Here is a 27,947-nt window from a genome sequence, read left to right on the forward strand (position 1 = left end):
AAAAAGCACTCCCCTCACCCCACATGAGGTTAAAGAATCTGGGCACTTAGACACTGACTTCTATCTGCCCCTGGCAGTGGGTGACCCCAAGGGAGGATATTTCCTCTGCACTTGTAGCCTGCTTTTCACAAGGGCAAGTCACCTTCTGAGACTTGGGAGAAAGTCCTCAAGCTGGGAGAAGCAGCTATGGTGGTGACCATATTGGGGGGGAGGGGCAGAGGGAAAGGGAGGGAATCTCAAGCAGACTCCCCGCTGAGTGTGGAGCCCAAGTGGGGCTTGATCTCATGACACTGAGATCATGACTTGAGCCAAAATTAAGAGTTGGACACTTAACTGACTGAGCGACCTGGGCACCTCCAACTCTGACTGGCTTAGAGTCTCTATGCTTGCAGTCTTCTTGAGAAAGATGGAGGCAGTGAGAGCGCTGGATGTGGGCTTAGTTCCTGGATATGAGCAAGACAGAAGAGGAGAAGCAGGAGGACACGTGGAACTGGTCTAGGAGGAACCCAGTAGCAAAACAAGTCCCTTGGGTGTTTCCTGTTTTGGCTGAGTCACCCCTGTTGTGAAGACCTAGTTACACTCTCTGGCCCTGCCTGCCCCTGCGTGTCAGGGAGCAAACATTCTGGGCCTGGAGAAGGGAGTGTGTAGGTGGCTTCACGAACTACCAGGCCTTGCACTGTTTCTTCAGGTACTAAAGGGAGAATGGATTTCCCAAGAATAATTAGGGGCTAGGCCAGGATGTCTGTGTTTCTGGGTGGGGAGCACACATGGAGGAGGGAGGAGGTTGAAGGGGCAGATGTTGGGTTTGGGGATATCAGGAAATGGGCTCAGCACTGGTTCTACAAGAGAGAGGAACCAGGGAAGAATGAAGGCCAGACCCAGGGTCCTGGAAGCAAGAAGTGAGGCCCTGGTGGAGGTTGTGAGCCATGAGGTAACTCTGCTGTGGGGAGGAGCTGGAAGGCTGATGCCAGAGATGCTTGTTGTGTTTTGCCCCTCAGCCCAGTATCCAACATTCTTCTTGTCTTTTTAATTTTTTTGTTAATTTTTATTTTTTAAAGATTTTATTCATTTGAGAGAGAGAGAGGGAGAAAGAGAATGAGTGGGGGAGGGGGAGGGACATGAGGAGAGGGAGAAGAAGCTGTTGTGAGGCTTGATCCCAGGACCCCAAGATCATGACCTAAGCCGAAGTCAGGCGCTTAACAATGAGCCCCCAGGTGCCCCTCATTCTTCCTGTCTTAATAGGAACTTCAGCAATGATATGGCCAAATTGCTTGCTCATTCTATAGGTGAGGAAACTGAGCTAGCCACAAGAATTTAGTTTCCCAAACCAATGTGGCAAGTTAGTGGCAGAACAAAGGCCAGGAGCTCTCTTTCCCAACTCCTGGTTCAGAAATCTTTTTGAGATATTACTCCCACTTTTGGAAGTGTAAGATCCCTGGTAGAGAAACCATATACTGTGCTTTTTTGTTAAACTTCAAGTGCGCAAAATTGAATTATGTGTAATGCTTCATTTGTACACTACCATTAATTGGCCTATGAATGCCCCTCTTGTATTCTGTTACCATTTATTATAAAATCTGAGCAACCATGAATTCAGTATTTAACCCAGCAAGTAGATTATTTCAAAGAACTTACTCATGGATGGACTTCTCCCCTAACCCCAGAAGTGACCATTTACCTGGATTTGACTTTTTCATTTTTCCTGCTCCTTCTTTTAATTATCACACATATTGTTAGTTTCATTTTACTTGTTTTTGAACTATATGAATGTGGCATGAAAATATTCTATCTTCTGGGAACTGGCTTGTTTGTTAAAATTTTTCTTATTGTGAAAATTTCAAACCCACAAAACAGAGAGAAGAGGAATATTATGAACCTCAATATGCCCATCACTCAGCTTCAACAATTAACAAGGTTTTGCCACTCTTGCTTCACCTATCACAGTTTTCTTTCTTTTTTTCCTGGAATACTTTATTTATTTATTTTAAATATACACAATGTGGGGCTTGAACTCACAACCCCAAGATCAAGAGTCACATGCTCTATCAACTGAGCCAGTCAGGGACCCCTCCCTGGAATACTTACTTACGTACTGTTTATTCATTCATTCATTCATTCATTCATTCATTTATTTTTTCATGTTGCAATTTGTTTATTTATTTATTTATTTATTATGTTATGTTAGTCACCATACAGTACTTCATTAGTTTTTGATGTAGTGTTCCATGATTCATTATTTGCGTATAACACCCAGTGCTCATTGCAATACATGCCCTCCTTACTACCCGTCACTGGGCTAACCCATCCCCCCACTCCTCTCACCTCTGAAACCCTCAATTTGTTTCCCGGAGTCCATAGTCTCTCATGGTTCATCTCCCCCTCTGATTTCACCCCTTCGTTTTTCCCTTCCTTCTCCTAATATCCTCCATGCTATTCCTTATGTTCCACATATAAGTGAAACCATATGATAATTATTTTTCCTTACTTGACTTATTTCACTTAGCATAATCTCCCCCAGTCCCATCCATGTTGATGCAAATGGTGGGTATTCATCCTTTCTGATGGCTGAGTAACATTCCATTGTATATATGAACCACAACCTCCCTGGAATACTTTAAAGCAAATCTGACATCTTATCATTTCACCAAAGCCCTTCCTATTGGGGATGTAAATTTGCAAAGCACGTGTTAAAGTAAAAAGCCGGCCTTTCCATATTAGGAGATACAAATTTGTAAAAATAATCTTAATAAAGGCTGTAATTCAGTTGTCAAAAACTGTACTTGTTGTGGGTAGGGGTATGGGTGAAATAGGTGAAGGAGATTAAGAGTACACTTATTGTGATGAGCACTGAGTAATGTATAGAATTGTTGAATCATTATATTTTATACCTGAAACTAATATAACACTGTATGTTAGTTATACTTGAATTAAAAAAATAAATTAAAAATTTACTTGTACAGTCACTTATACATACTTCAGTACTCATTTCTAAAAACTGTTGACTTTTTTTTATGTAATCATATTACTATCATCACACCTGACAAAATCAACCATTATTCTTTAGCATGCAATACCAGGGACCTGCTAATTTGACTTAACATTGTGTTGCTAGGATTCATCCATGGTGTTCCATTTGGCTGTATAATATTCTATTTATGTATTGTGTCTGTTTGTTCTCTTATCACAGACATTGGATTATTTCCAGTTTTTAGTCATTATGGACAGTGTGAATACGAATATTATTGCATGTGTCTCCTGGTGCATATGTGCTAAATTTACTTTAACAAATATGTAAAAGTAGACTTGTTGGGCAGGATATGCAGTGTTTGAACCTGTGTTTCAGAAGTAGTTCTTTCAGTTTTCACACTAACCAGCAGTGTATTAGAGATCCCACCAGTTCACAAACCCTCTAATATTCACATGTATGGACTGGGTTTTAAAGTAAAATTTTTTTTTTTTTTTTTTTTTTTTTAACTGTGGTTACATTCAGAAATGTTTGAAGAACCTTGGTTTAAGAGCCAAATGCTTAGGCGGTGCCTAGGTGGCTGAGTCAGTTAAGGGTCTGCTTTCAGCTTAGGTCATGATCTCTGGGTCCTGGGATTGAGCCTGCTCAGCAGGGAGCCTGCTTCTCCCTTGCCCACCCAACCACCCCCGACTTGTGCGCGTGCTCTGTCTCTCTCATAAATAAATAAAATCTTAAAAAAAAAAAAAGAGCCAAATGATTCTACAAAGTTTGTACAAAAACCTACAGTCCCTTGGTCCCCTCTCTGCCTACCCCAGGCTATCACTTTTGCTAATTTTGGCATTTATTTTCCTAACTGTAAGCAACACACATATAATGTGACTTCTCAACTTTTAGGCATGATCTATCAGGCTTTCTTGCTATGGAAGGTGGGCTTTCTCTTGTTTTACCACTCCTCCCTTCTTCCATCCTCCCAATACAATTAAAGTTTTATTTTTGATTAAATTGATGTTCTGGGGTGCCTGGGTAGCTCAGTTGGTTAAGCATCTGCCTTCAGCTCAGGTCATCATCCCAGGGTCCTGGGACTGAGTTCCACATTGGGCTCCCTGCCCCTCTCCCCTGCTTGTGCACATGCTCTCTCTCTCTCAAATAAATAAATAAAATCTTAAAAAAAATAAATTGATGTTCTGACTTTACATTATTATGACTATGTAAATGCTATTCATGGCCAAGCAATGTAATATATTCTGATTAGTTTTTCTCTCTTGTGTAACTTTTTGTTTTCTCTATAGTTAATAATTGTCTTTTTTTTCCTTAGTTATCTTGGTGGTTACCACTAATTCAGTTGCCAACCTCCTTATCAGTTGTCTAAATCTCCTAAGTATGTCCAAGCATATTAGATGCTCCATACAGTGGGGTATCTGTGCATCTTATCTATCTCTCTGTCTTCTGTGGCCACAGCCACCAAGGCCATCACCTCTTCCTCTTCCTGGTGTAGAGACCACATCTACTTTTTTTTAAAACTTATTCTTCAAGCCACAGAAGTCTGGTTTCCACATGCCCCATGCCTCTACAATGACCTTTTACAGGGTCAGGTTTATGTTGCTAAATCTGTTGGGCACTTTTTTTTTTTCCATTTTTACCTCTAAGCTGCATTTCGCAGCTGGGGCACTGGACTTCCTTGAAGCAGTTTCCTCTCTCTTGCTTATCATCTGTATCCGCTTTGGGTTGTGTTCTCCCAGAAGTAGACCCTGAGACAAAGATTTGGGTACAAGGAGTTTGTTTGAGAGGTGTTGGGATCACTGGCAGAGGGGCAGAGAGGAAAGGCAACCAATAAAAGGTACATTTAAAAAATTTTCTCCAGCTTTATTGAGGTATAATTGGTAAATAAAAATTGTATATAGTTATAATGTACAGATGTTTTCATATATGTATACATTGTGAAATGATTACCACAATCAAGCTAATTAACATACCCATCATCTCACACAGTCATCTTTTTTCCTTTAAGTTTATTGATTTAAGTAATCTCTACACACAACTCAGGACTCAAACCCATGACCCTGAGATCAAGAGCTGCTCGGTATTCTGACTGAGCCAGCCAGGCACCCCTCACATAGTCGTCTTCTTTGTATGTGTGTGTGTGTGTGTGTGTGTGTGTGTGTGTGTGTGGTGAGAACATTAAAGGTTTACTCTCTTAGCAGGTGTCAAGTATACAATATCGTATTATTAAATATAGTCAGTATGCTGTACATGAAATTTCCAGAATTTATTCATCCTGTATAACTGAAACTTTGTACAAAGAATGCATTGTTAAGTCAGCTACCTCAGTGGGTGACTGGACCTTAATCCAGAGGGGAAATGCTGGGAAACAATGAAAAATATATCTCAGAATTATCCCACCTAATTTGTGAGGGAGCTAGGGTATTTATATTCCAACTTCTGAAAGTTATTGGTTGAGAGCTGCTTTGGGGGTGAGATGGGCATTAATTTTTTTTTGCGTTTTTGGCTTAATGGGTTGCAGGCCTAACAGTCCTCTGGAAGTTGTCCTGCAGGTTCTAGGGTGTTAGGATCTGAGGGATTTGAGGGCAAGGTGCTGACAGTATCTGCTACACTCCCCAAATACACCTGACCCTTGAACAAGAGGTTTGAACTGCCTGGGTCCACTTATACCCAGAGTTTTTTTCTATATATATATATATATATATATATATATTTCTGTAAATGTATTTCCTCTTCCTATATTTTCTTTTCTCTGGATTACTGTAGTGTAAGAATACAGTATATACTACATATAACACAAAAATGTGTTATTTGACTGTTTATATTGTCAGTAAGGCTTGGTATTTATATATATACATTAGTATTTAAGTTTCTGGGAAGTGAAAAGTTATATGTAGATTTTTGAGTGTGTGGCATTCAGTGCCCCAGCCTGTGTATTGTTCAAGGGTCAATGGTAGAAAGGTCCAGGAGGGCAGGGACTTTTTGTGCTTTGCGTACTTCTGATCTCCAATGCCTGGCACATAATAGTTGCTTAATACATAATACCAAATTTTAATGAAAAAATGAAGAAATGAGGAATTCATGAATTCGGCTGTAAGGGCCTAGCAAGAGGCTAAACAAACTGCAGTACTAGATATTGTGAAAGCTAAACATTTTAGGCAAATGAGCCTCATTTTCTTTTTTTTTATTATTATTTTTTAAAAAAGATTTTAAAAAAATTTATTCATTTGACAGAGAGATAGCACAAGTAGGCAGAGCAGCAGGCAGAGGGAAAGGGAGAAGCAGGCTCTCTGCTGAGCAGGGAGCCTGATGCAGGGCTCGAGCCAGGAGCCTGGGATCATGACCCGAGCCGAAGGCAGCCGCTTAACCGACTGAGCCACCCAGGCGCCCCTGAGTCTCATTTTCATATAGAAAAGAGGAAGCAAGGAGAACCTTTGTAAAGAGGAACTTGAGAACAATTTTGTTTAACATAATCATGGAATTAAAAAAAATGACATGAAATCACTGGGTTGTTGTTTTTATAATTTTATTTTATTTTAAAAGTTTTTATAGGGTTGAGGAAGATTTTAAGTTTTATTATTATTATTATTATTTTTTGTATAATAAAAGCCCCCACTCAATATGGGGCTTGAACTCATGATCCTAAGATCAAGAGTTACATTTTCTGTCAACTGAGCCAGCCAGGCACCCTGAAATCACTCAGTTTTTTTTTTTTTTTTTTAGATTTTTATTTATTTATTTGAGAGAGAGAGAATGAGAGACAGAGAGCACGAGAGGGAAGGGGATCAGAGGGAGAAGCAGACCCCCCGCTGAGCAGGGAGCCCGATGCGGGACTCGATCCCGGGACTCCAGGATCATGACCTGAGCTGAAGGCAGTCGCTTAACCAACTGAGCCACCCAGGCGCCCCACTCAGTTTTTTAATAATGCCACTGAGCTGCTGAATGCCCAGCTCTGGAATCCACCTCTGAAAGATCATATCTGTGACATGATATACTGGTTATTGTTTGAATTAGGATCTTTATTATTTGTAACCCAAAGCATACCAACAGATATAAGCTCCATTGTAAAAACTTGGTATATGATTATATAACTTTTATGTGCCTCAGTTTCTGCATCTGAAAATGGGGGTAATAATATCTTCTTCATAGGATTTCTATGAAGATCAGAAGAGTTAACACACTTAGAACTGGCACAGAGTAAATGCTCAATCAATGTCAGTTGTAATTAGTTTTTTGGTATTATTATTTTATTTTAAAAAAGATTTATTTGAGAAAGAGAGTGGGGGAGGGACAGAGGGAGAGGGAGAGAGAATGTCTCTCTCTTTTTAAAATTCTTCATTTAAATTCAGTTTAGTTAACTTATACTGTATTATTAGTTACCGGGTAGAATTTAGTACTTCATCAGTTGCTTATAACTGTTATAACTACTTATAACCCAGTGCTCATTACATCAAGTGCCCTCCTTAATGCCCATCACCCAGTTACCACATCCCCCCACCAACATCCCCTAGAGCAACCCTCAGTTTGTTTCCTAGAGTTCAATGTCTCTTATGGTTTCCCTCCCTCTCTATTTTCATCTTATTTTATTTTTCCTTCACTTTCCCTATGTTCATCTGTTTTGCTTCTTAAATTCTACATATAAGTGAAATCATATGGTATTTGTCTTTCTCTGACCGACTTATTTCACTTAGCATAATCCCCCTACTTCTATCTGTGTCATTGCAAATGGCAAGATTTCATTCTTTTTGATGGCTGAGTAATATTCCATTGTGTATATATACCACATTTTCTTGATCCATTCATCTGTCACTGGACATCTGGGCATTTTCCATATTTTGGCTATTGTGGACATTGCTGCTATAAACTTTAGGGGTGCATGTGCCCCTTTGAATCACAATATTTGTATCCTTCAGGTAAATACTGAGTAATGTACTTGCTGGGTTGTAGGTAGCTATATATTTTTTAAAAGATTTTATTTATTTATTTGACAGAGAGATACACAGTGAGAGAAGAAACACAAGCGGGGGAGTGGGAGAGGAAGCAGGCCTCCCTCAGAACAGGGAGCCTGATGTGGAGCTTGATCCCAGGACCCTGGGTTCATGACCTGAGCCGAAGGCAGATGCTCAACAACTGAGCCATTCAGGTGCCCCAGAGTAGCTCTATTTTTAACTTTTTGAGGAACCTCCATACTGTTTTCCAGAGTGGCTGCACCAGTTTGCATTCCCATCAATAGTGTAAGAGCGTTCAAGGGAGAGAGAATCTTAAGTAGACTCTGTGCTGAGCATGGAGCTGGATGTGGGGTTCCTTCCTTGACCCTGAGATCACAACCTGAGCCAAAATCAAGAGGCAGCCTCTTAATTGACTGTGCCACCCAGGCGCCCCTATTATTATTATTTTAAAATATATTATCATACTATGTGTTCACTATTTGTTCTATGTTCTTAAAATGTTCAATTTTCAAAATTTGGCATTTTTAGTTCCATTTTTGATATTTTCTATTTTTTGCCTTAATGTATCATGATCAGAGAGTATGGCATGCCTCATTTCTTGTCTTTTGTGGCATAAAATTGGAATGGTTCTTGTAAAACGTGCTTCAGTGTTTAAAAAAACTATATTTTATTTCTGAAAGTTAATCTTCACATATGTCTACAATGGCTGCCTTTCTAGTTGTGTTGTTCAGATCAATTAGTTCATTCCCATATCTAAACTAAATCTGAACTTGTCCTCCCTTTTCTACTTTCTAAATCTTTCCAAGATCCACCTTTCTCTCCCAGGTTCTAATTGGACATCATTCGAACCACTTGTCAAATTTCAGTTTGTTTCTAGACTCAATGCCTTACCTCTAAGAACTTCCTGTTCTCTCTTCTCAAAATAACTTTCATTATCAAGATTCTGGAAAAAGACTCCAAGCTATGGCTTTTCTAGCATCACTGGTGGATCCTTATTTATTTATTTATTTATTTAAAATTTTTAAAATTTAAATTCAGTTTAGTTAACATATAGTGTATTATTAGTTTTAGGGGATAGAATTTAGTGATTTATCAGTTGCATATAACACCCAGTGCTCATTACCTCAAGTGCCCTCCTTAATGCCCATCACCCAATTACATCTCCCTACCCATCTCCCCTCCAGCAATACTATTGGTGGATCCCTTAAACCACACTTCTTCTGGGGCACCTGGATGGCTCAGTCAGTTAACCATCTGACTCTTGATTTCAGTTTAGGTTGTGATCTCAGGGTCATGAGATCAAGCCCCATGTCAGGCTCCACGTTCAGCATGGAGTCTGCTTGAGACTGTCTCTCTGCCTCTGTCTTTGCCCCTCCTCCTGCTGGCTCTCTTTCTTTCTCTAAAAATAAATAAATAAAAGAATGAATGAATGAATAAATAAATAAATTCTTAACACCCCCCCCCACACACACTTCTTGTTCTATCTGTGAACAGGAAGTGTCAGAAACCAGATGTTCCTTCTTTCTAAATGCTATCAAAATTTAACCTCCTTCCCTCCCCCCCCACCATGTTGCAAGCACTCAGCTTTTGGCCACGTTATTGCTTCAGTTCTGTGTTGCAATAGCTCTTACACTTTTCCATCTGCAGACTAATTCTTTTGGAAAGCAAAAGACACTATGGAACCACCCACTACAGCTTACTTAGGCTTCATTGGCATATGACCCAGGAAAGGAGTTTTCAATGTGAGCTAAAGAGCTTGTGGTCAGATGTCAGCCAGGGCTGCAGTCATTTAAAGGCTTGACTAGTGTTGAAGGATTTATCTCCAAAGTAGCTCACTACACAGAGGGTGAGTTGGTCTTGGCTGTTGGTGGGAGGCCTCAGTTCTTTTCCATCAAGGCCTCTTCACAGGGTATTTTATATGTCCTTAACAGCATGGTGGGTGGCTTCCTTGAGACTCCAGAGAGAGTAATCCATGGGAGCAAGGCAGAAGCCGAAATGCCTTGGAAGTCACACACTTCCACTTCTGTTATATTCTATTGGTCACACAGTCCAGCCATGGCTCAGTGTGGAAGGGGTGTGAATGAATATTTAGAAAGGATGATCAAAGGGGCCATCTTGAATGCTGGCTATTACATAGGGCATACCAAGTGTAACTGATGTAGTGTGCTTGGACTATAAATGGCTAGCAATGAGGCTGAAAGTTATTTATGGACTAAATTATCAGGGACTAAAGAGTTTGGCTTTTAATTGTTGGTGTTAGGGAAATACTGAAATATTTTAAAGAAGGCACCTAGAGGGTTGAACTGTTTCTTCTTATCCAAATTTGGCAGCAAGCTGTCCAGTACAGTTAAATAAGTCCTCAACATTCTCTGCTTTTTCTTTGGACTGTTTGAAAATTCATGTATATTTACATACATCCCATTGTTTTATTTGTGTTGGATTGACTTTTGGAAACTGTTAGTCTGTATCATATGTCAGCTTGGATTTCTTCCACTGTATAAAACTTAATATCTCTGTATCTGCTGGGATACTTTTAGTTGCAAATAAAAAATTCCACCCACAATGACTTAAGCAATGAAAAGAATTTATTGACTCATTCAACTGCAGAGTTCAGATGTAGAGAGCATTTCAGGTGTGGTTTGATCCAGTGCTTCACATTTGTAAGAGGGATCTGGCTCTGCTTTTATGCTGTGTTGGTTTATTCTCAGGTGCACTTTCTTCACAGTAGCAAAAATGTCTGCAGTGGTTCCAGGTTTTGCATTACACTGGAAAGAGAAAAAACATCTTTGTCCTCAGATCCACTTCGATGGGTCTGGCTTAGGTCACATGTTCACACTTAAACCAATTGCTGAAGTCAGGGGTATGGAATATATGGATTGGGATTGGCTTAACTTAGTTCATATGCTCTACACTTGGAGCTGGTGGTGAACCTTAAACCCCATAGTTCTCCAAATAGAAATTAAGAGTTTGTGGGAAGAAGGAATTGGATGCTGGGAAGGTTAAATAGATGATGGGGATTAAGGAGTGCACTTGTTGTGATGAGCACTGGGTGATGTGGAATTGTTGGATTACTATATTGTACACATGAAACTAATATTACACTGCATGTTAACTAACTGGAATCTAAATAAAAACAAACAAACAAACAAAAGAGCTGCTGGGAAGATGGAAGTTGGATGCTGGGGAGGGAACCACAAGTGTCCAACACAAAATCAAAATTCTGATGTGGTTCATCTAACCAACATTTCCTGGGGCACCTGAGTGTCTTAGTCAGTTAAGTGTCTGACTCTTGGTTTCAGCTCAGGTCATGATCTCAGGATCCTGAGATTGAGCCCTGCGTCGGGCTCCACATAGAGTCTACTTGAGATTCTCTCTCTCCTCTGTCCCTTCCCCTGTGCTCTCTCTCTAAAATAAATAAATAAATAAATAAATAATAAATAAATAAAAATCTTTAAACAACATTTCCTAAGCCCCAGCCAAATATAGTGTTGGGTCCTGGGATAGAGCCATGAACAGGACATATTCCCTGCTCTCAAGTGAGACATAGTAAATATTTGTTGAATGAATAGTCTGGGGGAAGATACATATATACATAATTCACCATACCATATAAGGTCTATTTCTAGCTCTAAAGACTTTGAGGTGACAGGGGTGTGATCTGCTCTTTCACCCCTCTTTTTTCTTTTTTCTTTTTTTCCTCTTTTGTCTTATTTTTTAAAATTTTATTTTATTTTATTATGTTATGTTAGTCACCATACAATACATCATTAGTTTTTGATGTAGTGATCCATGATTCATTGTTTTCGTATAATACCCAGTGCTCCGTGCAGTACGTGCCCTCCTTAATACTCATCAGTGGGCTAACCCATCCCCTCAACCCGTCCCTTCTAAAACCCTCAGTCTGTTTCTCAGAGTCCATAGTCTCTCATGGTTCATCTCTCCCTCCGATTCCCCCCCCCCGTTTTTCCCTTCCTTCTCCTAATGTCCTCCATGCTATTCCTTATGTTCCACAAATAAGTGAAACCATATGATAATTGACTTTCTCTGCTTGACTTATTTCACTTAGCATAATCTCCTCCAGTCCCATCCATGTTGATGTAAAAATTGGGTATTCATCCTTTCTGATGGCTGAGTAATATTCCATTGTATATATGGACCACATCTTCTTTATCCATTCATCTGTTGAAGGGCATCTTGGCTCTTTCCACAGTTTGGCCATTGCAGACATTGCTCCTATGAACATTGGGGAGCATATGGCCCTTCTTTTCACTACATCTGTGTCTTTGGGGTAAATACCCAGAAGTGCAATTGCTGGGTCATAGCGTAGCTCTATTTTTAATTTTTTGAGGAACCTCCACACTGTTTTCCAAAGTGGCTGTACCAACTTGCATTCCCACCAACAGTGTAAGAGGGTTCCCCTTTCTGCACAACCTCTCCAACATTTGTTGTTTCTTTTCCTGTCCATTTTTGCCATTCTAACTGGTGTAAGGTGGTATCTCAATGTGGTTTTGATTTGAATTTCCCTGATGGCTAATGATGATGAACATTTTTTCGTGTGTCTCTTAGCCATTTGTATGTCTTCTTTTGAGAAGTGTCTGTTCATGTCATCTGCCCATTTTTTGACTTGATTATTTTTTTTATTATGTTATGTTAATCACCATACATTACATCATTAGTTTTTGATGTAGTGTTCTATGATTTATTATTTGCGTATAACACCCAGTGCTCCATTCAGTATGTGCCCTCTTTAATACCTATCACCAGGCTAACCCATCCCCCCACCTTCTTCCCCTCTAGAACCCTCAGTTTGTTTCTCAGAGTCCATAGTCTCTCATGGTTCATCTCCCCCTCTGATTTTCCCCCCTTCATTTTTGTTTTTTGGGTGTTGAGTTTGAGAAGTTCTTTATAGATCTTGGAAATCGGTGCTTTGACCAATGGAACAGAATAGAGAGCCCAGATAGGGACCCTCAACTCTATGGTCAAATAATCTTTGACAAAGCAGGAAAAAAATGCCATGGAAAAAAGACAGTCTCTTCAATAAATGCTGCTGGGAAAATTGGACAGCCACATGCAGAAGAATGAAACTCCACCATTCTCTAACACCATACACAAAGATAAACTCAAAATGTATGAAAGACCTCAATGTGAGGCAGGAATCCATCAAAATCCTACAGGAGAACATAGGCAGTAATCTCTTTGACATCAGCCACAGCAACTTCTTTCAAGATACATCTCCAAAGGCTAGTGAAACAAAAGTGAAAATGAACTTTTGTGACTTCATGAAGATAAAAAGCTTCTGCACAGCAAAGGAAACAGTCAACAAAACAAAGAGGCAACCCACAGAATGGGGAAGATATTTGCAAATGACAGTACAGACAAAGCACTGATTTCCAAGATCCTCTTTTGTCTTCTAATTGAAAGCTAGCTCTTCCAGGGTGAGACACTGGGAGGAAAGAATTGGAGAGATAGCAGAGGGTTCCTAACATGTGCCTGGCTGCCTATGGGTAGTCAGAGGTGTCCCTAGTCTCACTCTGGTGCAAACTGGGTCCATCTCTTATGATCTTCAGGATCTGAGGTTCAAGGTGTTCTTGGGGGTGATATTTAGCTTTACCATGGTCCCCTTCCCTGCTGAGGAGTCCCTTGGAGGGGGAAATGCCCAACTCACTTGGCCTCTCTAGGCTTAACCCATTCTCTACATGTGTTTCTTCATTTGGAACCATGAAGTCTCCATCTCCCTGTTTCTTGGTCTTATTTAAGCTGCACAGAGCTTTTCTGGAGGAAGGCTCTTATACATGCAGCCTTCCCCCAACCCCCTAGGTCTGTAAAACCCTGAAAATGGAGACCCTGAAGCTGAATGTGACAGTAATGATACAAGATCAGGTCAAGGATCATGGTTATTTGCCAAACTGTACAAGATGTTGTAACCAGAGGATGTTTAATGTAATGTTAATGATAATGTGGCAGAGACACCTAGTTGTCTCCTGGTATCTATTTTCTTTAGAAATTAAACTCTAATTTTTTCCAGAATTTATTTTTATTTTTATTTATTTTTTAATTTTATTTATTTATTTGACAGAGAGAGACACAGCGAGAGAGGGAACACAAGCAGGGGGAGTGGGAGAGGGAGAAGCAGGCTTCCTGCGGAGCAGGGAGCCCGATGTGGGGCTCGATCCCAGGACCCTGGGATCATGACCTGAGCCGAAGGCAGACGCTTAACGACTGAGCCACCCAGGTGCCCCAAATTTTTTCCAGAATTTAAACTCCAACCTCCTTTGCAGCTATGTGAGACTAAGTTCTGGCCTATGAGATGGGAAGGGAAATAAGTGTAGCTTTTGGGTTACACCCTTAAAGGAAAGAGGCATATTCTTTATTTTTCCTGCCAGTGGGAAGTTCCACATGGTGGTAGGCTATCTGTGATGAGGTGGATGAAGACATACTTTGGGATAACAGAGCAACCTGCTAGAAGGAGCCTGGCTCTCTAATCCTGTGGAACTTGTCTAACCTCCCTGGAGTGTCAATAAGGCAGTCTGGTTTAAGGTTTTGTAATTTTTGCATCTTATTATAGCAGTGAAACCTCAGCCTCAACCAATACAAATTGCCATTTGTTGGGTACATCCTACATGCCATGTGCTGTGCTAAGCTTTTCACATACATTATTTAATCTTGTTTTTAGAGAGAGAGAGAGAGCGAGCATGAGTGGTGGGGGAGGGGCAGAGGAAGAGGGAGAAACAGACTCCCTGCTGAGCAGGGACCCTGGATGAGGGGCTAGATCCCAGGACCCTGGGATCATGACCTGAGCTGAAGGCAGACGCTTAACTGACTAAGCCACCCAGGCACCCTACATTATTTAATCTTTACAATTTATTTTGGTTGTTAAGTAGTGTATCAGCTAGGGCTTATTGGGCAAAACCAACAGAAACAGACTCTGGCTAACAAGCAAAAAATGAAATTTACTGGAAGGAAATATAGTGGCTCATAGGATGGAAGGGAAGCAGACTCAGAGAGGACAGAAACTGTGACTTTGGCAGTCCTGACAGGAGAGAAAGAAGCCAAATATTAATTTTCTGCCTTTGCATCACTGTGCTCAAAATTCAAATTAAAAGTAGAGTCCAGAGGTGCCTGGATTTCAAATTTCAAAAATTTGAAATCATCTGCAGTCTGCCTCATCCTGCTTCTCCCTCTCCCACTCCCCCTGCTTGTGTTCCCTCTCTCGCTGTGTCTCTGTCAAATAAATAAATAAAATCTTAAAAAAAATAATAAAGTAGAGAGTCCAGGGGCGCCTGGGTGGCTTACTTGGTTAAGCGTCCGACTCGTGATTTTGGCTCAGGTCATGATCTCATGGGTCCTGAGATGGAGCCCGGCACTGGGCTCTGTGCTCAGTGTGGAGTCTGCTTGGGATTCTCTCTTTCCCTCTGTCCCTCCCCCCGCTCCCATGTGCTCTCTCTCTCTTTTTCAAATAAATAAATAAATCTTTAAATAAAGCAGAGAGTCCATTTGGTCTTACTTTGGTCAAGAGGCTACTCATTTAGTTAAGATGGGGGTGGGGAAAGGCTCCTTAACTTACCTTGATTTACTGTCTCACCAAGAAATGTATACAACGGTAGAGGGGTAATTGATCAAAAGGAAATTGGCTGCTATTAGCAAAACAAGGGACGAATGGATATTGAGTGGCCTAAAACAAAAATTTCCACTATGAGTAAGTAATAAGATTTCCAATTATGTGAAAATTAATAAAGGGAGATCTCACTAAAGCAGAGCCAGGAGGCTAGAGTAGGAGGCTAGAAGAGGAAGCTATACCACTCAACCTCAGTTACAGGAAGAATTGTTAATTACAGACCCCAACAGAAGAATCCTCAACAGGAAAGAGCTATAAATTATAGGGCTCAACAGGGAAAGATGTATACTGCATCCCCTACAAGAAATCGACCATCCCTGCAATTCAGCCAATGGGAAACTGTCATTGCCTGGAACTCTGTTTCTCTCCAATGGACTTTTGTTCAAAACAATCCTTCCTAGTCTTCTCCTGTTTTATAAAATAACATCCTTTGTTTGTTGTACTTGCCTGTGGTTTTATCATAGTGTCCATATCCCAAATTGCAATCCTCTGCTATTCTCGAATAAACCTATTTTTGCTAGTAAAATAACTGACTGTTCTATTTTTAAGGTTTAACAATTATAAGGAAAACGAAGCTCAGAGAGGTAAGTTAACTTGCTCAAAGTCACACAGCTAGTAGAAAGCAGAGCTAGCGACTGAACCCAGATTAACTGACATGCTCTTAACCATAATGCTGGGTGGCTTCCAATGGCTAACTCAGACCAGGTATATTTATGTTTGAATCTCCATAGAGGGGTTAACTTTCTACTGACTGATGCTGCTTCAAATAGGGTATAAAGATAAGTCTAATGCTAACCCTTCTCCCTCTTGATCCTAGGCTTTAGGTAGCCAGAAATTGGGGGTGTATTTTGATAAGAGAACAAAAAAATTTGAAATCATCTGCAGTCTGCCTCATCCTGCAATGCTCAGCAGGATACAAGTAGTTCAGACAGCAATCAACGGGCTTCTGGTGTGGCACAGGAAGAACAAAACCCCTAATTGCCTCTATCTTTTGAGTCCACCAACATGGTCTACACATTGTAAGAACTGCTGTAATACCTGTTTACAAAGAATAGACACCTACCTGAATTTCTACAAGAAAATAGGGCCTTGGTGTGGAGACATGGGGAACAGGTATGAGGATGTGTGGGAGCTGGACTAAAACTGGAAAGCACCCACAGAATCCAGGCTGCTCCAGGACTCACTCTCCATTTCTCTCTCAGGGGCTGTGTGGCTCCCTCATGGTATCTCTGCTCCTCTCTGTGAATAGACTTCATTCCCTTCCTGTGACCTCTATTCCTTCACAACATAATTTGCTCCAGTCATCACTTCCACACTTCAGGAAGAAGGTTCAGGGAGGGGAAATGTCATCCTCTTTGTCCATCAAGGTTTCCCTTACATCTCATTGGTCAGAGTGGGCTCACATGGCCACTCCTGGCTGTAATGCAGGCTGGGGAATCCTGTAAGCAGCTTTTCTAGTCCTTCTCTTGGAGAGAGGCATGGGAGAGGGAGTTGGAGTTAACCTACTATAAAGTATCTGCCCCAGGAGGTGGAATTTAGATAAACCTGCCAGCGTGGTTGAGAAAAAATTTATAAAATGTTTTGAAACTATAAAGCACTGTAAAATGTTGGCCTCAAAATGGGATGCATGTGGTACAACCCATTTGGAGAGTCATTTAAAAGGCCCCAGAGTGTGCATCTAATTTGCCTGAGTCATTTCATCTTAAAAATTATATCCATAAAAAAGAATTCCAAAGAAGCAAAAAGTTGTATGTAGACAATTTTCTAATGCAGCACTGCCTAAAATCACTAAAATTTCTCAACTCAGTGGAATACTTTATACCCATTAAAATGGGTATAAATATGAAATATTTGTGTTAAAATGTTATATAACAAAACCATGATACAGAATTAAACCTACCCTATCATGACAAATTTGTAAATTGTATCTGTGCTGGGAGTGAGTGCAGAAAAGCTGATATATGATGGAAGTGGGACTGCATGTTGCTTTTTCTTGTTTTCTTTAATATTTTCATAATACTCTTTGTATGTTAATACAATCAGGAGGAAAAAAAAAAACAAATACAGTGGCTTTGTAGGCTTGGCTCAACTGTCAGGGACTGAACAGAGTCATATATCTTAGGACATATCTGACCTACTCCCCAGAAATGGGGAGAGGTTTAGCCCTTTGATATTTGTGTCTATCCCTTCCCTCTAGAAGCAAAAATATCAGATAAAAGAATTCGTAGTTCTTTTCCTTCTGTTCTTTTCATGTGAAGGAAGTATCACTTCCCTTCTGTCCTATTCCAGAAATTAGTAATCTTATCTCAGTCCTGCTCAGGTCAGGTCCTGAACCACTTCTTCTTTCAAGGATGGGAAACAGGAAGAAGTATTTCAGGGGCAGTGGTAGTGCATGTTTGTCTCTGCCCTGCAAGTGACCTCTGCCAACCATGTTTTAGTGTGATCTTGGGGAGGAATACCTAAGACTCCCACAAAGCATATGATGTGACTGTTTCTTTCTCCTGCCCGAAGTTTGGATCTCTGTTTGGACAACTGATGGAGCATGTGCAACCATCTAGAATGCTTCTGAGAGAGCAACAGGCAGCTTTGAGGCCAGTATACCCTTTATGTATCATTGGGGATGTGCTAGCCATATCATTGGTCAACCCAAGACACAGGAAGAATTGTTAATTGTTAATTACAGTGGGTAGAATAATTATAGCTAATGTTGACTGAATATTCACTACACGCACTTTGACATCTACTAATCTCATTTAATCATCACAACAACTCCAAGAGGTAAGTACTATTATTGCCATCATTTTCCAGATGAGGACAAGGAGGTCCAGAGAATAACTTGCTTAATTAAGGTCAAACATGTATAGAGATAGGATTTTAACCCCATTAGTCTGGCTTCAGACACTAAAGGCTTAATCAGATTGCTAAGAATGACATTCAGGTGGAACTTTTCTCAGCAATAAGTGTAATGGAAAAACAATATTATTTGTACTTCCCAGAACCTTCTCAGAAGGGTAGATCCTGTGTGGCCAGTTCCTTTGAATGTGGCGGATCAAGCAAATTGGAGAGGTTTAGACAGAGGTAACTTCTCTGTGCAGGTGGGGGGTGGGGGAAAGATTTGGAGCAATGGGTCTGGGAGATTGTGTTGGGAAGAGAGGAGCCACCATCCTGGGTGCCATGTGGGGCATGGGAGATTAAGGAGACCCTGCTACCTTCCTCATTCTCTTGAGGGCAAAGGCAGAGAATTAGGGAGAAGAAACATGGTAAAGAGGATTTGTGGAGTTGAATATAGAGACTCATGTGATACCCCACTTATTTGAAGGAGGTGAGAGAATAAGTCTTGAAGATATCTGGGGGGAACTCTAATCCAGTTAGAGGGAACAGCCAATGTGCTGGAAGTGTGCCTGGTATGTCTGAGGACCAGCAAGGAGGCCAGCATGGCAGGAGTGGAAGGAGTGAAGGGTCAAAGAGAAGGAGATGAGCTCAGAGAGGTAAGGGTGGGAGAATGGGACAATATGCCCCATGTCGACAGATCACACAGGGCACTGTTGCTATTGACTGAATGTGGAAGAACATTTCCACTATGGTGCCCTGGCCACCTGGCACTGCCACATAGACCACACAGGCAAAGGCTTGAACAACAGCTTGTCTGAGTTTTGGCAGAATGCCTGTGATCTTCCCAGAACAGAGAATATGGGAGGCCTGTGAAGAGCTGCACTGGGGCCATTTTCTGCTTGCCTTTCTTCCCTTAGGAGGCCATCATGAATCAGTTTCTGTGGTCTCCCAGGTTCTGAAGAGGTATAGAATTTTCTTGCCCCTCCACCCCCATCCCCAAGAGCTATAGACTAAAATTGCCTCATCTATTAGTCTAGAATATTGCCTCCCCTTTTTTCTTTTTTCTTTTTTTTTAAGATTTTATTTATTTATTTGACAGAGAGAGCCAGAGAGCACAAGCAGAGGGAATGGCAGAGGGAGAGGGAGAAGCAGGCTCTTCACTGAGCAGGGAGCCCAATGCAGGGCTTGATCCCAGGACCCCCGGGATCATGACCTGAACTGAAGGCAGGCGCTTAACTGACTGAGCCACCCAGGTGCCCCTGCCTCCCTTTTTTCAATTCATCCTTTTTGATTTGCAGGATAAGAACCACGTGGAAATTTAGTTTTGCCATCTAGGTAAGTAATAAACATCTTAACCTAAAAGTGGCTTATTGTTATCTTTACTGATCCATCAGTCAGGCCTTGGCCTGACCTAGCCTTATTGTCTGCTTGAGGCTGAGATGGGGCAAGCTGTGGGAAACAAGATTGAGAGCCACCAGGCATTCTGTTTTAGACATACTTGTTTTGAGGTACTTGTTAGACATTGAGCAGGCAGTTGAATATCTGAGTTTGGAGCTCAAGAGGGGCATCTGGGATGGAGATATAAACTTTGGCATTGTCAGCATATAGATGATATTTATAGCCCTGAGACCATCGAAGAACAGAGTGCAAATAAAAAAGGCTCAAAGACTGAGCTCTGGGATCCTCCTTAGGAGCTTGAGAGAAAGGAAGGGATTGACAAAAGAAACAAGGAGGAGGGACTGGGATGAAGGAGAACCAGGAGAGTAGAGAGTCCCCAAGACCAATGTACAAATTAGTTCCAGGAAGGAGTGGTCAAATGTCAAAAGCTGCTGAGAATCACTTAAGATGAAGATTGAGAAACAACTATTGGAGTTAACCATGTATCCTTGGTGACCTTGATGAAAACAGTTTTGGTGGAGTGCGGAATGGGGTGGGGCAAATGCTTGATTGGAATGGGTTTAAAGGACAGTGGGAGGAGCAGAACTGAGCACAGCAAATGCAGACAACTGTTTTAGAAACTGTTTTGCAAAAAGGAAGCAAAAAATGGAGCACTGGTGGGCGAAGTGGAATCAAAGAAAGTATTTGCTTTTTCATTAAAAGAAATTATTTCTGATGGAAATACCAGATTTCTGTGTATCCAATCAGTATTGTTTTCATTGACCTTATGCATTTATTCCAGAACCAATACCATATTTTAACTTACAATGGCTTTGGGGTTTTACTTTGATATGGCACCTCTGGCTGTAGAATGATATGATGCAATAAGGTATATTTCAGAGTTTTCTAAGCTATTTCTATGTGTTTTCTCTTCCAGGTGAATTTTACTTTTATTTTATTATTTTAAAATTTATTTATTTCATTTTAAAACAATGCACATTTATTATATAAATTTCTGAAAATCAGAAAAATAGAAGGAATTGTTTTTCATTGTACACTATAAAACCACCAAGCAGAAGATACCACTATTACATTTTTCTTTCTTCTCACATTTCTTTCTCTTTCTCTCTCTCTAGATATATCTCTATATATGTGGGTGGTGTTATATAATTATGATTTTTAAAAAAGATCTTTTTATTTATTTGGCAGAGAGAGAGAGAGCACACAAGCAGGTGGAGCAGCAGAGGGAGAGGGAGAAGCAGACTCCCTGTTGAGCAAGGACTCCATTGCGGGGCTCCATCCCAGGACCTTGGGATCATGACCTGAGCTGAAGGCAGATGCTTAACCAGCTGAGCCACCCAGGCGCCCCACTTCCAGGTGAATTTTAGAATCAGCTTGTCAAATTCAAGAATAATGCTGTTGGGTGAGATTACACTGAATTACTGAGTATTCTGATGGAGAACTGACGTATTTATAGTGTTAAGCCTTGTCATCCACGAATATGGCTTGTCTTTCTATTCTTTGATGTCCTTGAGGAAAGCCTAATAGTTTAAAAATATAGTTTTTACATATTTCATGTTAGATTTATGCTTACATGTTTTACAGCTTTTTGATGTTATGGATGGTGTTTTCTTATATTTTCTCATTAGAAGATTAGTCAGCCTTAGCTGAATAAGGAATAGATTAGATTTTTATATGTTCATCTTGCTGAATAAGATTAGTTCTAACAAGTTATTGTTAACAGTCTTGGATTTTCATACTTTCTGCAAATGACTTTTTGCCCATTGAACATGCCTTGTGCAGGAAAGAGTTATGATTGGATGTTACTGTCTGCCCATAATTTTTGCTCTTGGGAAGTCAACAAAATGATCAGAACAATTCTTTGAAGCGGTTTCCTAGCTGTGCCAGATTAACTCAAACTCAAAGAGAAAATAATTGCACTGGTGGTGCTATGTAATACTGGAATCTTGCTTTATATTGACTTGGATAGAGAATAGATGAATGGTTAAAAAAAATAAAGAAAAAAACCCAGACAAATACAGAAGGAAATTTTACTTCTAAAAGCTTATTTTAAAACCTTTTCAATAGGGGTGCCTGGGTGGCTCAGTCGTTAAGCATCTGCCTTCAGCTCAGGTCGTGGTCCCAGGGTCCTGGGATTGAGCCCCGCATCAGGCTCCCTGCTCTGTGGGAAGCCTGCTTCTCCCTCTCCCACTCTCTCTGCTTGTGTTCCCTCTCTCCCTGTGTCTCTCTCTGTCAAATAAATAAAATCTTTAAAAAAAATCTTTTCAATAAATGGAACTGGGAACTTATTTGTTCATATGGACAAAAATGAAATTGGACTCCCTATTTCACACCACATACATCCAAAATAAAAAATAATTAAGACAATTTTGCAGAAAGTCAGAAATTAAATAATGTAAGTAAAACAAATATTTGAGAATATATCAGTGAAAAAGTTTTTTTCTAACTTTGGAGATTTCTTAAGTCACAGGAAAGGCTAGTAATAATAATCCATATTAAAAATAAAAACACTTGCCCAAGAGAAATGCCAATTATTATAATTGATAATAGCATCTAACTTGTAGTTTCAGCATGAGTATCAGAAGAGATTATGTCTGTGAAAGTGACTTGTAAAGTGCTAGGCAAATGGTGGTTATGTTTAATCGCTTGGCGTCAGGGAAATCCAAATCAAAACCTCAATGAGATACCACCTCACACCAGTCAGAATGGCTAAAATTAACAAGTCAGGAAATGACAGATGTTGGCGGGGATGCGGAGAAAGGGGAACCCTCCTACACTGTTGGTGGGAATGCAAACTGGTGCAACCACTCTGGAGAACAGTATGGAGGTTCCTCAAAAAGTTGAAAATAGAGCTACCATATGATCCAGCAATTGCACTACTGGTAATTACCCCAAAGATATGAATGTAGGGATCCGAAGGGGTACGTGCACCCTGATGTTTATAGCAGCCATGTCCACAATAGCCAAACTGTGGAAAGAGCCAAGATGTCCATCAACAGATGAATGGATAAAGAAGATGTGGTATATATATACAATGGAATATTATGCAGCCATCAAAAGGAATGAGATCTTGCCATTTGCAACGATGTGGATGGAACTGGAGGGTGTTATGCTGAGCGAAATAAGTCAATCAGAGAAAGACATGTATCATATGACCTCATTGATATGAGGAATTCTTAATCTCAGGAAATAAACTGAGGGTTGCTGGAGTGGGGGGTGGGGTGGGAGGGATGGGGTGGCTGGGTGATAGACATTGGGGAGGGTATGTGCTATGGTGAGCGCTGTGAAGTGTGCAAGACTGTTGAATCACAGACCTGTACCTCTGAAACAAATATATGTTTGAGCAATATATGTTAAGAAAAAAAAAAAAGAAGATAGCAGGAGGGGAAGAATGAAGGGGGGGAATCGGTGGGGGAGATGAACCATGAGAGACGATGGACTCTGAAAAACAAACTGAGGGTTCTAGAGGGGAGGGGGGTGGGAGGATTGGTTAGCCTGGTGATGGGTATTAAAGAGGGCACATTCTGCATGGAGCACTGGGTGTTATGCACAAACAATGAATCATGGAACACTACATCAAAAACTAATGATGTAATGTATGGTGATTAACATAACAGTAAAAATTTAAAAAAATGGTGGTTATGTTTACTTTTGAATCCCCCAGCAATATGTTTTATTTTCTATTTAGGATTATTTGGTGTTAAGAACACTGGTTCACTCAAATTATTTCAAGTTTTGAAGATTTCATAGGATTCTATGATAGCCATCACTACTGATCACTAATTTTTTCTTCTGTTTTCAGGTACAGGAGACAATTCCACTTCCGTGCCTAGATTTCTGAGATAACACATGGAAGATAACTTCTTGGGAGAGTTTCTCTTTCCTGTAGTAAATTTTGGACAAATAAGAAATAAACTTCTATTATATTAGGCACTGAGATTTTGGTATTGTTTGTTACTGCAGCAGAACCTGTTATTGATACAGAAATCCATAGTCTGGATGGAAAATCCATCTGAATTTCTAGTTTTTTAAATTGTTAATTAGGATGCCGATTTGAGATCTTCCTTTTATTTTAATGTGTTTATGACTGTAAATTTTCCCTTAGCACTGCTTTCACTGCATCCCATTTTAAGTTTTGATATGTTGTGGTTTTGCTTCATTCGTCTCTAAATATTTTAAAATTTCCCTTGTAATTTCTTCTTTGGCCCATTAGTTCTTTAAGAATATGTTGCTTAGGGGTGCCTGGGTGGTTCAGTTGGTTAAGTGTCTGCCTTTGGCTCAGGTCATGATCCCAGGGTTGTCGGATCTAGCCCTACATTGGGCTCCCTGCACAGCGGAGAGCCTGCTTCTCCCTCTCCCTCTGCTGCTCCCCCTGCTTGTTCTCCCTCTCTCTCTGTCAAATAAATAAACAAATCTTTAAAAAAAAAGAGTATGTTCCTTAATCTTCACAAATCTGTGAATTTTCCAGTTTTCCTTCCATTGTTGATTCTAACTTTATTTTATTGTGGTTGGAAAAGATACTTTGTATAACATCTATCTTTTAAAAAGGTACTGAGACTTGGGGCACCTGGCTGGCTCAGTCAGTAGAGCATTCAACCATTGATCTCAAGATTGTGAGTTTAAGCCTCACGTTAGGCATAGAGCTTACTTAAAAAAAAAAATCTATTGAGACTTAATTTGTTGCCTAACATAAGTTCTGTCTTAGAGAACATCCCATATGGACTTGAGAAGAGTGTGTATTCTGTTATTGTGGGGTAATGTGTTCTGTATATGTCTCTTAGATCTAGTTGGCTTATTGTGTTGTTCAGGCCCTCTATGTCCTTACTTATCTTCTGTCTGGTTATTCTATCCATTATTGAGAATAGAGTATTGAAGTCTCCAACTATTATTATAGGATGGTCTATTTATCCCTTAAATTCTGTCAACTTTTGTTTCATATATACTGATGGCCTGTTATTAGGTGTGTAAATGTTTATAATTGCTATATTTTCTTGTTGTATTGAAACTTTTATTCATATATAATTGTCCCTTGTGTATATATAATCTTTGTCCCTTGTGTAAACTTTTTGATTTAAAATTTAATTTGTCTGGGGCACCTGAGTGGCTCAGTTGGGTTAAATGTCCAACTCTTGATTTCAGCTCAGGTCATGATCTCAGGGTTGTGAGATTGAGCCCCTAGCTGGGCTCTGTGCTCACCGAGGAGTCTGCTTAAGATTCTCTCCCTCTCCCCACCCCCTGCTCATGAATGTGCATATGTGTGCTCTCTCTCAAAAATTTTTAAAAAATTTTGTCTGATGGGGGGGTGCCTGAGTGGCTCAGTCAGTTAAGCATCTGCTTTTGGCTCAGGTCATTATCCCAGTGTCCTGGGTTTGAGCCCCCACATCAGGCTCTTTGTTCAACGGGAAGCCTACTTCTCCCTCTACCTCTGCCTTCTGTTCCCCTGCTTATGCTCTCTCTCTCTCTCAAATAAATAAATAAAATCTTCAAAAAAATTTTGTCTGATGGTAATATAGCTACCTTTGCTCTTTTCTGGTTACTATTTGCAAGTATCTTTTTCCATCTGCTTACTTAATTGCTTACTTATTTTTTTTAAGGTTTTTATTTATTTATTTGACAGAGAGAGACACAGCGAGAGAGGGAACACAAGCAGGGGGAGTGGGAGAGGGAGAAGCAGGTTTCCTGCTGAGCAGGAAGCCCGATGTGGGGCTTGACCCCAGAACCCCAGGATCATGACCCGAGCCAAAGGCAGACACTTAACGACTGAGCCACCCAGTTGCCCCTCCATCAGCTTACTTTCCATTGGTTTGTGTCTTTCTACTTAAAGTGAGTCTCTTATGGAAAGCACACAGCATATAGTTGGCTTATGTTTTTTAAATTCATTCTGCCATTCCTTGTCTTTTGTAGAGAGGGTAATCCATTTACATTCAAAGTAATTACTGATAAGGAGGGACTTACTTCTGACATGTTGCTATTTATTTTCTTTAGGTCTTAAAACTTTCATACCCTTCACTTTCTGCATTACGTTTTTTTTTTTTTTGCAGTGAAACATTTTAATTCCATTCTCATTTTCATTTGTGAATATTGTATAGTTAGTTTCTTTTGGTTCCCATGGAGATTACATTTAACATCCTAAAGTTATAACACTCTAATTTGAATTTATAGCTTCCGCTTCAATATTATACTAACTCTGCTCCCATACAGCTCCATCAGCATGCCATTTTGCTTACTTATATCACAAAATTACATCTTTATACATTGTGTGACCAAAAACATAGGCTAACAGTTGTTTAAAAATATGCATTTAGTTTCTTAAAATATGTAGAAAACAAAATGTGACATACAGCCAAAGCTATAGTAATATTAGTTTTTAGCCTAATAGTTTACAAAGTGCATTAATCTCTTAAATCATATAGAAAACCAAAAAAGTCATAACACAACCTTGTTACAATAACACTAGTGTTTATAATTGCATGTATTCACCTTTACTGAGATCTTTATTTTTTTTTTAAATTTTATTTTATTATCTTTTATTAGTCACCATACAATACATCATTAGTTTTTGATGTGGTGATCCACGATTTATTGTTTTCATATAACACCCAGTGCTCCATGCAGTATGTGTCCTCCTTAATACCCATCACTGGGTTAACCCATCCCCCTCCCCTCTAAAACCCTCAGTTTGTTTCTCAGAGTCCATAGTCTCTCATGGTTCGTCTCCGTCTCCAATTTCCCCCCTTCATTTTTCCCTTCCTTCTCCTAATGTCCTCCATGCTATTCCTTATGTTCCACAAATAAGTGAAACCATATGATAATTGGCTTTCTCTGCTTGACTTATTTCACTTAGCATAATCTCCTCCAGTCCCATCCATGTTGATGTAAAAGTTGGGTATTCATCCTTTCTGATGGCTGAGTAATATTCCATTGTATGTATGGACCACATCTTTTTTTTTTTTTAAAGATTTTATTTATTTATTTGACAGAGAGAGACACAGCAAGAGAGGGAACACAAGCAGGGGGAGTGGGAGAGGGAGAAGCAGGCTTCCCGCGGAGCAGGGAGCCCTATGCGGAGCTTGATCCCAGGACCCTGGGATCATGACCTGAGCTGAAGGCAGATGCTTAATGACTGAGCCACCCAAGCACCCCTATATGGACATTCTTAATGTAATATAAAGTATTTTACATAGCAGTTGGTAGGAGTAGGAATCATATTTCCTGTATCAAGAGAAACTAAAGAAAGTATTCTTGTGTTGAATTCCTTCACCTTTTATAAGAGTTTTGTCCCTTTCCAAATTCAAATACAGAGGCTATACTGCTCCTTGGTACAGATTTGCCATTCAGAGGGCTTGATGACCAAGTTTCTGGGAACCAGGCCAATAGCCTAGGGCAACCCTCTTGTATCATTCTAGCTTTCTCAGTATTTCCTCAAAGTTTTAGATGAAGAAAGAGATCTTTTTAAGGAGTGAATTTAAATCTAATATTTTTATAAAACTCAATATTCTTTCACTGAAGTTGGGTCTCACAGAATCTCAGTTCTATGGTAAGTTCAGAGGAATGATTATCACAATGAAGAAAAAGACGTAGCAAATAGTTATCATAGAGCACAGATTAAGAGTGTTCCAGACATTCTAGAAGCACACTTAAAGGTTTAAGTTGTGGCAAACTACACATAACATAAACTTTGCCATCTTAACCATTTGTACATATACAGTAAGCAATACCCATGATGCTGTGCAATCATCACCACCTTACATCCCCACAACTAACTTTTCCTTTTTTTCTTTTTAATTTAATTTTATTATGTTATGTTAGTCACCATACAATACATCATTAGTTTTTAATGTGGTGATCCACGATTCATTGTTTTTGTATAACACCCAGTGCTCCATGCAGTACCTGTCCTCCTTAATACCCATCACTGGGCAAACCCATCCACCCAACCCCTCCCTTCTAAAACCCTCAGATTTTTTCTCAGAGTCCATAGTATCTCATGGTTCATCTCTCCTTCCGATTTCCCCACTTCATTTTTCCCTTCCTTCTCCTAATGTCCTTCATGCTATTCCTTACGTTCCACAAATAAGTGAAACCATATGATAATTGACTTTCTCTGCTTGACTTATTTCACTTAGCATAATCTCCTCCAGTCCCATCCATGTTGATGTAAAAGTTGGGTATTCATCCTTTCTCATGG

The 27,947-nt window shown here is 40.0% G+C and overlaps 1 long non-coding RNA gene across 1 annotated transcript; it reads left to right on the forward strand.

The window, feature by feature from the left end:
- Positions 1 to 791: 791 nt before the first annotated feature.
- On the forward strand, positions 792 to 18,070 carry LOC110589901. Its single transcript, XR_002480911.1, has 3 exons — positions 792 to 931; positions 16,079 to 16,113; positions 18,041 to 18,070. It is a non-coding gene; the product is annotated as an uncharacterized LOC110589901 (long non-coding RNA).
- Positions 18,071 to 27,947: the final 9,877 nt, after the last annotated feature.

The sequence above is a fragment of the Neomonachus schauinslandi genome, chromosome 5, assembly GCF_002201575.2.
Source record: "Neomonachus schauinslandi chromosome 5, ASM220157v2, whole genome shotgun sequence".
NCBI lineage: Eukaryota > Metazoa > Chordata > Mammalia > Carnivora > Phocidae > Neomonachus > Neomonachus schauinslandi.